The following is a 9,651-nucleotide window of genomic DNA, read 5'->3' as shown; positions in this document are numbered from 1 at the left end:
GCTGGTCTACAAAAAATGTAACGGCCTTGAACCAATATCCATGCCTGATTTGCTCGACCCTTACATAGCATTGGTACCAGATTTGTTGACAGTTCCGGCAAGGGGGGCGGTTTTTGTTATGGGCAATGTGGGCGACTAAGTAGGGTGCAATCTATTTGGGGGTGTAACCTCCCAGATTCCTTTCAATTTTATCATCAGTTGTATAGTCGGTTATTCCTCATTTCCACGTCAAGTTAGTGGCGTAGACCGTCTTTTCCGCGGAGAGTGGACATTTCATCCTCCTAGCGGCAGTAACGCGTCACTGCATCCACTCTAAAATGAAAAATCATTATTTTCTCGTACTTTAATGAATATTTTAGGATGTAGTTGATTACAGGAGTCCAGAAAAGTCACATTTTAGGTTTAATTCTATCACCCAGAACACATTTTAATGTAAAATGGGGCAAAATCAACATTTAAAAAATCTGCTATAATATAAGCCGTGAATTCGTATTATGATAATTATTGTATTCTATTTTTTTTTGTTTAGGATTAGGGCAGTTTACATTGGTGTTTACATTTGTACTCTTTTGGGTTAATATTAGGTTGTTTTGCTAAAATTATGTTATATTAAAGAAGAGCCATATTTGTAATTAAGCATGAATTACACATTACAAAGATAAATCATAGAATATTATGTTGTGTTTGCATGTTGGGGGTGTGTTATGTTCTACGGTGCAAAATTAGCTAAAACCTGGAGGAAATTGAACTGAAGATCTAAGGGTGTCAGACTCGGGTTGGTTCGCGGGCCACTTTAACGTCAACTAGATTTCACATGGGCTGGACCATTTTAGATATAATATTTAGATTTTATGTTTATAAATGGATTAAAAGAACTGGATTAAAAGTCCTGAATATTCAGTTTTTTATAGACCTAAAACACTGTTTATTTTAGCTTTTTTAATTTTTTTTTTAGATTTTTCAAAATAATTTTGGAACTAAAAACATGGATTAAAAAATTACAATTATTGATTTAAGAGGGGGGAAAATCAGGAAATTTAATATACATCTATACTCTTCATTTTAATTTGATCCTAAAACAGAAAGTCGGCACTGATTTACTTTCCCGGGCCACACAAAATGATGCGGCGGGCCATATTTGGCCCCCGGGCCGCCACTTTGACACATGTAAGGTTTGCTCAAATGCTCATATCCTTTAAATCGGGGCAAAAACATCTAATATTATTCACTAGAGCCTATTCATAACTCCTACTACAGTTCAAAAACCCAATTGTATGACTTTTGTTACTATCTATTTATTTGTTTCATTTTTTTTACTTCTGTTATTCGTTTTAATTGTTTTTGAGTCTTGCTGATTTCATGCAAATTTTATGTATCCTTTTATGTATTCTTATTTCTGATTCGCAATCGTGTCTTGGCCATAATAAACTAGTCATAAAATCATGGCACTGGCTTCCGATGAGTCAAAGGATAGCTATAAAATCTCACGGCTGGTCTACAAAAAACTTTACGGTCTTAGACTCTATTCATACATGCTTGATTTTCCTGTTCTGAAGCACCCAGACCCCTTCAGGATGAAGTTACCATCCCCATGACCATGAGATGGCAGTGTTGCCAAGACGACCGAAAAGCACCATAATCATACACCACATCCCATAAAAAAAAGTGTGTGAAGTTCGAATGAACAAAGCAAAAACCCTATTTACACCTGTGCTGATTTTTACTGTGCAATGATCACATGCAGACATTTTTTCTACATGAATAAGTGATGGAGGGAAAAAGCTGATTACTTCATTTGGAAAGGGTTGGCTTTCCTTTTGAGCCTGATCAGTTGCTTAGAGTGCTCTGCATTTTTGATCATGTCTGAAAAAGAAGGACCACTCCTAATTGTGTGGGGGCGTTGTTCAAGTTGCCTCTCATTCGCTCGTCCTCTCTTTCTCTCTTTTGAGGGATGCTGTGTGCTTCAGAAGAATCCAACCATGCCTGCTAAAATGTGCTTCTGAGAGCCTACGAAGTGTTTGAGGGTTGAAGGTTTTGAGCTTTGCTTTAGAATGGGGATAAACACTTGCTGCCTGACCTCCCGCCTCCTCTTAGCGGGCAATACCTTTCAAACGAGGACCGGGAAGCAGCCCTCCTACGCTCCCAGAGAGCACATTCTCGCTTGTTTTCTCTCACATTGCCATGAGGACGGGCCTTGTAGTACTACTAGCTTCCCCGCGTCCCTCAAGGATGAAAAAATCATGCAACGTTTCCAAAAAAAGAGGACAAATAGGACACTCAGAAACTCTACCTCTAACTTTCGTCAATTTCAGAGGCGGTTCTAGCTAATTTAGCGCCATGGGCGGAAACTTCCACCCCCCCCCCCACAAATGTGCAAACAAGAATATTAGGTTAAACTGTTCATCTCATAATCAGAATATATTGGAAGAATATTATTTATGTTTATGTTAAATAAAAGCATAGATCTTGTATATATATTATTATCAATTTCAGAGGCGGTTCTAGCTAATTTAGCGCCATGGGCGGACCCCTCCAGCCCCCCCCCAAATGTGCAAACAAGAATATTAGGTTAAACTCTGTTCATCTCATAATCAGAATATATTGGAATAATATTATTTATGTTTATGTTAAATAAAAGCATAGATCTTGTATATATATTATTATCAATTTTAGAGGGCGGTTCTAGCTAATTTAGCGCCATGGGCGGACCCCTCCACGCCCCCCCAAATGTGCAAACAAGAATATTAGGTTAAACTCTGTTCATCCCATTCTCGGAATATATTGGAATAATATCATTGATGTTTATGTTAAATAAAAGCATAGAGCTTGTATATATATAGTATTCTCAATTTCAGAGGTGGTTCTAGCTAATTTAGCGCCATGGGCGGACCTGTCCACGCCCCCCCAAATGTGCAAACATAGAAATATTAGGTTAAACTCTGTTCATCCCATTCTCAGAATATATTGGAATAATATTATTTATGTTTATTTTAAATAAAAGCATAGATCTTGTATATATCGTATTATCATTAGGCAAAAGCTAATTTTGAACCACTGGAGGAGAATAAATGTGCTAACTCGACACAGCAATGTAAGGCGCACACAGCTGTAACCACAAAAATGGAATCGAAAAAATAATGAATAAAATTCATTCATTCATTTTCTGAATCTCTCATCCTCACAAGGGTCGCGGGGGATGCTGGAGCCTATCCCAGCTGGCTTCAGGCACCAGGTGGGGAACACCCTGACCTTTAACCCAACATCTCAATTGGTGAAGTTGATAATTATGAGAGAATTAAGAAGTATAAGAAACAGATGAGACCATACCATATGAGACAATGAGGTCTCATCCGATGATACCAGATGATTTTTTTTTCTCAAATTCATCTCATTTGTCTCAATGATGTCTTCTCTTTCTTTTAGCTCTTCACCTGCTCCAGGGAAGTCATTTAGATATAAATAATCACAGAATGATAAAATGATCCCACTCTCAAACCAATTTCACATATTTACTAACACTGCAATCCACCTGCATTGGGCAAGCTAATGAGATCCCGTGGCAAAACTGACAACAATGCTAACCCACTTTGCAAATACAACATGGCACATATTTACTCACAAAGGGTGCACTTAAAAGTCTAAAATATTCCCCAAAGTGGATGTAGTGCTTAATCAGTCGGTGCACTAAATTCAAGGTTCTGTAGATGTCGCCGTATGACGCTAACAGCTTGACTGTGTGGGTACATTGCTTGCTGACGCACTATATTTATATAGTGAAAGGGGAATATGCATATCATGCTTAATGCATGCGACCAGTGACCGAGACGTTCCCGATTAGAGCCGAAATGCGTCAAACGAGATCGGTTTTACAAAAAAAACGTACTTGAAAAAAATCCCGTACAAAAGTCGCACAATTTGAAATGACCAAAAAAAGGTATAAAATACGGGTAAAATTCCGCTAGCTTAAAAGCACCTTAAGGCTCATTATCAACAAGCTACTCAGTCTTTCAGCTCGACTCGTTTTGCTACTTTTCCTGATTAGTTAAAAATTGTGACATGTATTCCATTTTCAAGGCTGGTTATGAAGTACGCGCCATTGATTGATTGCATGGACCGCTGACTGGGGATTGCTGCTGTACAGTATTGACTCAAAAAGTGACCTTTGCTCTAATAGAAATTCAAAAAAATAAAATTCCTACATCAAATATTTGACAGTCGATTGCTGCGATTGTTCCGCAGTCAAGACTTGCAGATCCATGAAAACCCTGACTTCAAAAATCTTAATGACTGATAATAGAGGGCTTCCTTATTTCCACTTTGTTGTTATATTTGCATTCCAAAATAAATACTCGGTAATTACAACTATTGGGGTGTTTTTTTAATTTTGAAAAATACCTCTGCAGAACAAAGCGTCGAGGACTCCTCACCTTTGTAGGCGCACTGGAAGACATTGCCAGCCCTCGTTACCTCAACAGAGCTAGGAACATTGTCGGGGACCCATACCACCCTGGTCACAACCTGTTCCAGCTGCTGCCCTCTGGCAGACGCTATAGGTCCCACAAAGTACGGACAAATAGGCTTAAGGACAGTTTTTTCCCACATCCATCAGGACTCTAAACTTGCGGTAACACGACACAATCCCTTCTGTGTAATAACTTCGGGGTGAGGTAACATGAAAAGACGTTGGGCGGTGATCTGCCTCCTAGTGGCTGACTGAAGGTAAGTGAGAGACAGTGAGAGTTAAGTGATCCACTCGGGGGGTGATGCGATGTATCCATCACGGCAGAATGCCAAATTACGAGTCTGAAAATATCACTTATTTGGCTCTTTTGCCGGGAAAACGCACCTTATGGAGAAGCACTACCAATTTTGTCATACGCAGCTGGGTATGATGACAATTAGGCTTTTGCCAAGTCAATGATGATGACAAAGCCTTTGTCCAATTATCCGAATTGTACGACATGTTCTGGATGGGTGTTTTCGACAAGAACGTTTATTAGTAACATGCTTTTTCATCTCCATTTCACATCATGTACCGAAATTAATAAGTTCTGAAGAAAGTTAAAACGAAGAAAGCAGGGGCTTGTGGGGGAAAAAATAGTGTAGACAACTGGCATGTCGAGCCTTTTTTCGTGTTTTTGTCGCCCCCTTGCCATGAAAAAACAGTAGCATGCTATGTCTCACATACACTCATGTACACATTAAATACATTTAAACCCTTCTTTAGAAGTACATTATTCTTCTATCATTTGCTTTTTTGTTGCTGAGTTTATATTCTAAAAAATAACCCAAATTGCGCAAACTCCGAAAACTTCGTTTTTACCATCATGTATGTTTTGAGGCTATAAATCAATTATCATGTTTTTTCTTGGACAAACAGACATTTCCTTACTTTTCTTTCTTCTTTGAAAACTCTCATCGTGCAAGCCAATCAGGTCGCAGAACACAATGCATGCCTTCTCCCCTAGCCAATCAGGACGCTGACCACAAAGTGGATGTATGCACTGTGAAAAATAGCAAATGTGTAACTTAGAAACCTGTAAAACAATGAGGCAGTGAAAGGCGAATGATTATTATGATTATGATTGTATTTTTTTTCATTCATTCATCCTCACAAGGATCACGGGGGATGCTTGAGCCTATTTCAGCCAACTATATCCAACAGCGGACACCCTGAATTCGTTGCCAGCCAATAGAAGGACAGCTTGTTACATATTATCCAGATTATAACTCTATAAGACTAATTTTTTTTCATAGTTTAATACTCAAGTGCGACTTATATATGTATTTTTTTCTCTGACCATAGAAAGCCTGTTTTTTTAGGCTATAGCTATCCAGTGGGTGCGACTTATAGTCCGAAAAATACGTTTATTGACATTTTTACATCGTTAAAGGAATTAAATGTCTCCCTAACTACATTATTTTAAAAGGGGTGTGCTTTTGTGTGAACATTTGTTCCAAAAAGTCACGGCAAAACCCCCCAAAAACGCGAACCAAATGGCTTTAAACGTTCTTTTTCACTCTAGTTTTGAGTGGCAACCCAACCAGCCCGTTTGGAGTTAAAACTATGCACCTGCTGCACAAAATCCCGATTTCACGTGACACTCTCAGTGTGGCAAAACGGCGTCACGGGAAGCCATAATGAGGGGGAACGGTGGTCCGTCCTGGCACCTGGCTTTAAGGCAAATGTGAAATCTTTTGTGACACCGTGATGAAGAAAACACAATGGCGTGATGAAAGAGTGACTTGCCAATGAAAAGAGTCCTTTTCCTCTTCAGATTAACGGCATGCTTTAACAAGATTGTGTGGGCATGTGGGAGGATGGGGTTGTCAGCTGATCCACGGGCTGCCCTACATAGACCGAGTGAGAGGAGGAGAGCATGGAAACTGAAGCTCTGCCACTCCACTGCACACGCATGAAGAACAAAAACAAAAAAAAACATAAGTTGCGGGGAAAAAAAAAAATCAACCTTTACAAGCTCTTCTCTGTTCACACAGAGAGTGATGGTGCCTTCAGGGTCCGCCTTTGCATAGGTTTAAATGCATTAAATGCATATATGAAGCCCTCTAGAAAGCTTTATTTTCGCATAAGGTGCCGCCATCATTCCATTAAGCATGAAAAAAATATTTATGGTATGTGAGAATGTCAAACACTTAAAATGAGTCTAATTTTTTCTTTTGCAAAATGGTTATAATTGGCGCTCGGTTTTCAGACGGCGCCACTTTGAGTTAGGCCGGTTGTTCTTGGCAATATTATTCATTCCTTTTCCAAACTGCTTATCCTCACGAGGGTCGTGAGGGGTGCTGGAGCTCTGAATTGATGACCAGCCAATCGAATAGAGACAGACAACTAATCATAACTAGGGGCAATTTAGCATATTCAACCAGCTAGCTTAGCATGCACGTTTTGGGGACGTGGGAGCAAACCGGAGTACCCGGAAAAAACCCACACAAGCCTGGGGAGAGAATGCAAACTCCACACAGTCAGGACCCACATGGGATCGAACCCTCGACCCCAGAACTGTGATACCGTCGCACTAACCACCCGGTCACCTGAGTTATTTTTAGCTCTCGGTCATTAACTGCTTGAGGCGGTGTTGTCAGCAATGTATAGGCTTTCTAAAACCCAGTTTTTAATCCACTATCTGACAAACATCTAAGCCACTGACCTTTAAAACCACAAAATTTGATAGCACATACTGGAAAACAAAAACAACAAGTTATGAAACTTCTCACATAGATTACAAATGAATAATATTTCAAACATATATACTATAATCACACTCTCCCCACATTCTACCATTATATTGACTGTTGTTTATTTACATTACCGTATTCGTCAGACTATAAGTCGCACCTGAGCATTACATACAAATACGGCCATAAACATTGAATGTGTAACTTAATATTTCATCACGTTTTTGGCTAGAACTCAACCATTCATGAATTCTGAATCGCTTTATCCTCACCAGGGCGGCAGGGGGTGCTGGAGCCTATCCCAGCTGACTTTTGGGTACAAGGCAGGGGACACCCTGAATTGGTGGCTAGCCAATCGCAGGACACAAGGAGACAGACAGCCAATCACTCGTAGCTAGGGGCAATTTAGAGTGTCCAATCAGCCTACCATGCATGTCTTTGGAATATAGAAGGAAACTGGAGTACCCGGAGAAAACCCACGCAGGCCCTGGGAGAACATGCAAACTCCACACAGGTGGACCGATCTGGATTTGAACCCAGAACTGTGAGGTTAACTCGTTGCTGGGCCGCCCATAACTCACAACTAACCTACAGCTCAAACTGACTGTTATGAATAGACAATAAAAAAATCCCCACAACACGAGCAGTTGACGTAATTGTTTGAGAAGACAGGGGATTTATTATTTAAACACTAATCGGTTACTACCCTAATTTTCTCTGAGCTGGGAGAGCTGCCACTTCATTCATTTCCAATTGAAAACCGAAGCGTTTGGCCATCGAGACCGGTCTTAAAGCAGTCAGCAGAGAGACCGCTCTCAACAAACTCATCTGTTAAGTCAGCTCAAGTATCGTTTGACTCATATGTCTCCTAATTTTGTCCCGCTTACGAGGGTTGCCAGCTCCAAATTGCTAAGTGAAAGCAATATGCTGGAAACTGCAGCGGCGGTCTGTGACTTTTCTAGCGACGCCTTCAACTATGTCTGAATCAATCCAACCCTCAAAAACTATTGTATGGCTATAAAACCTCTATTGCAACTACACCTGTGACACATAAAAAATCATCAATAATAACCTCATACAATTGAAATATTATTTAGGAATATAGCCATATTTACTCACCAAAAAGACTTTTTACCTGTACACTATCCATCCTCTTTTTCTATGGCCATCGAAGCTAATGCTGAAAGTCGAGCCTAACCTGTCGTATTTCTGGCAAACGTTTTTATCCGATTTAGTGCTAAAAATGTTCCTTCCCGGTTGTGACAGGCTTGCTTGCTTTGGAGTTGTCCGACCTTTCTTAATGATGTCCAGCTTTTTTTTTCTTGAAAAGTCCGTCTTGAAAATGGCTTTGACAGTAAATCTTCAAACAAATCCATTTCTTCTCCTCCTTCAGCCATTGCGGGTTGACAAAACCGCTATTAAATCAACACAACAATATATTTGCTTGTGCAGCTCGCTACAGATACAGCTTGCTAGCTCTGGCTAGTCCACTCTATCACTAGCCAATCATAGTTGGTGAAAGCGATGACGTATCCCTACGCCTGCGAGAAGGCAATGACATATCCCTACGCCTGCGAGAAGGCAATGACGTATCCCTACGCCTGCGAGGAGGCAATGACGTATCCCTATGCCTGCGAGGAGGCAATGACGTATCCCTACGCCTGCGAGAAGGCAATGACGTATCCCTACGCCTGCGAGAAGGCAATGACGTATCCCTACGCCTGTGAGAAGGCAATGACGTATCTCTACGCCTGCGAGAAGGCATTGTGGTGTTGCCAACTTGAAATCTGATTGGTTAAAGCAACAGTCTTATCGACGCTTGTTTAATGCAGCAGAGCCTGCAGAACTGATTGTGAAGGCGTGAGGCAGATTTCTGACCCTGGCAACAAATAATGGCTGAAATGTGATTGGTTAAATGCTTCAATATGAAAACACACATCTGGAAGCAGTGCAATTTTGAATTATTTAATAAGTATTCATGGACAAAATATAATTAACATCAGTCTGTGATTCAGATATTTCTTAGGCCAGCAGAGAAGGCCTTGAAGGCCATGACGGCACACCACTGCTGGAAAGACCTTCCGGGAAAGCAAGGATAATCTTTTTAAAGAGTTCTTAAAAGACATAATGAGTCAAAATCTTTTTAGCAATCAGGCCTAAAAATATTGCAGACATTGACACAAAATGTATCCATCTGCTTTTCCCAGCAGTCACATCATTAAATACAAGGAAAGCAGTGTATTATTGGTTATAGTTAAAACTACCCCATCTGGAGATGCATTAGGTTTTGTAAAGGGATTTGTAGTGGATTTTTGTCACTTGGCTTATCCACTGGCTGGTCATCCCGACTTAATAGACAGATGATTCTGTTACGATGCTGATTACTTTGTGTAATTAGATGCATTTGAGTAAATTCAGCAGTCTCTTCACTTTGATTACAATTTACATACGTCT

At 40.2% G+C, this 9,651-nt stretch overlaps 1 protein-coding gene across 11 annotated transcripts in view; it reads right to left on the bottom strand.

The window, feature by feature from the left end:
* The window catches only part of cfap74 (cilia and flagella associated protein 74), a 184,420-nt gene that overhangs the window by 111,680 nt on the left and 63,089 nt on the right, over window positions 1-9,651 (bottom strand). For all 11 annotated transcript variants that reach the window (XM_077614077.1, XM_077614163.1, XM_077614095.1 and 8 more), the window contains one exon: window positions 5,393-5,504. The gene's annotated coding sequence lies outside the window, so the exon portion shown is untranslated. The remainder of the gene's footprint in view (window positions 1-5,392; window positions 5,505-9,651) is intronic.

The sequence above is a fragment of the Stigmatopora argus genome, chromosome 1, assembly GCF_051989625.1.
Source record: "Stigmatopora argus isolate UIUO_Sarg chromosome 1, RoL_Sarg_1.0, whole genome shotgun sequence".
Classification (NCBI taxonomy): domain Eukaryota; kingdom Metazoa; phylum Chordata; class Actinopteri; order Syngnathiformes; family Syngnathidae; genus Stigmatopora; species Stigmatopora argus.
Note: the sequence above shows the minus strand (reverse complement) of the source record. Positions and strands in the feature narration are given on the sequence as shown.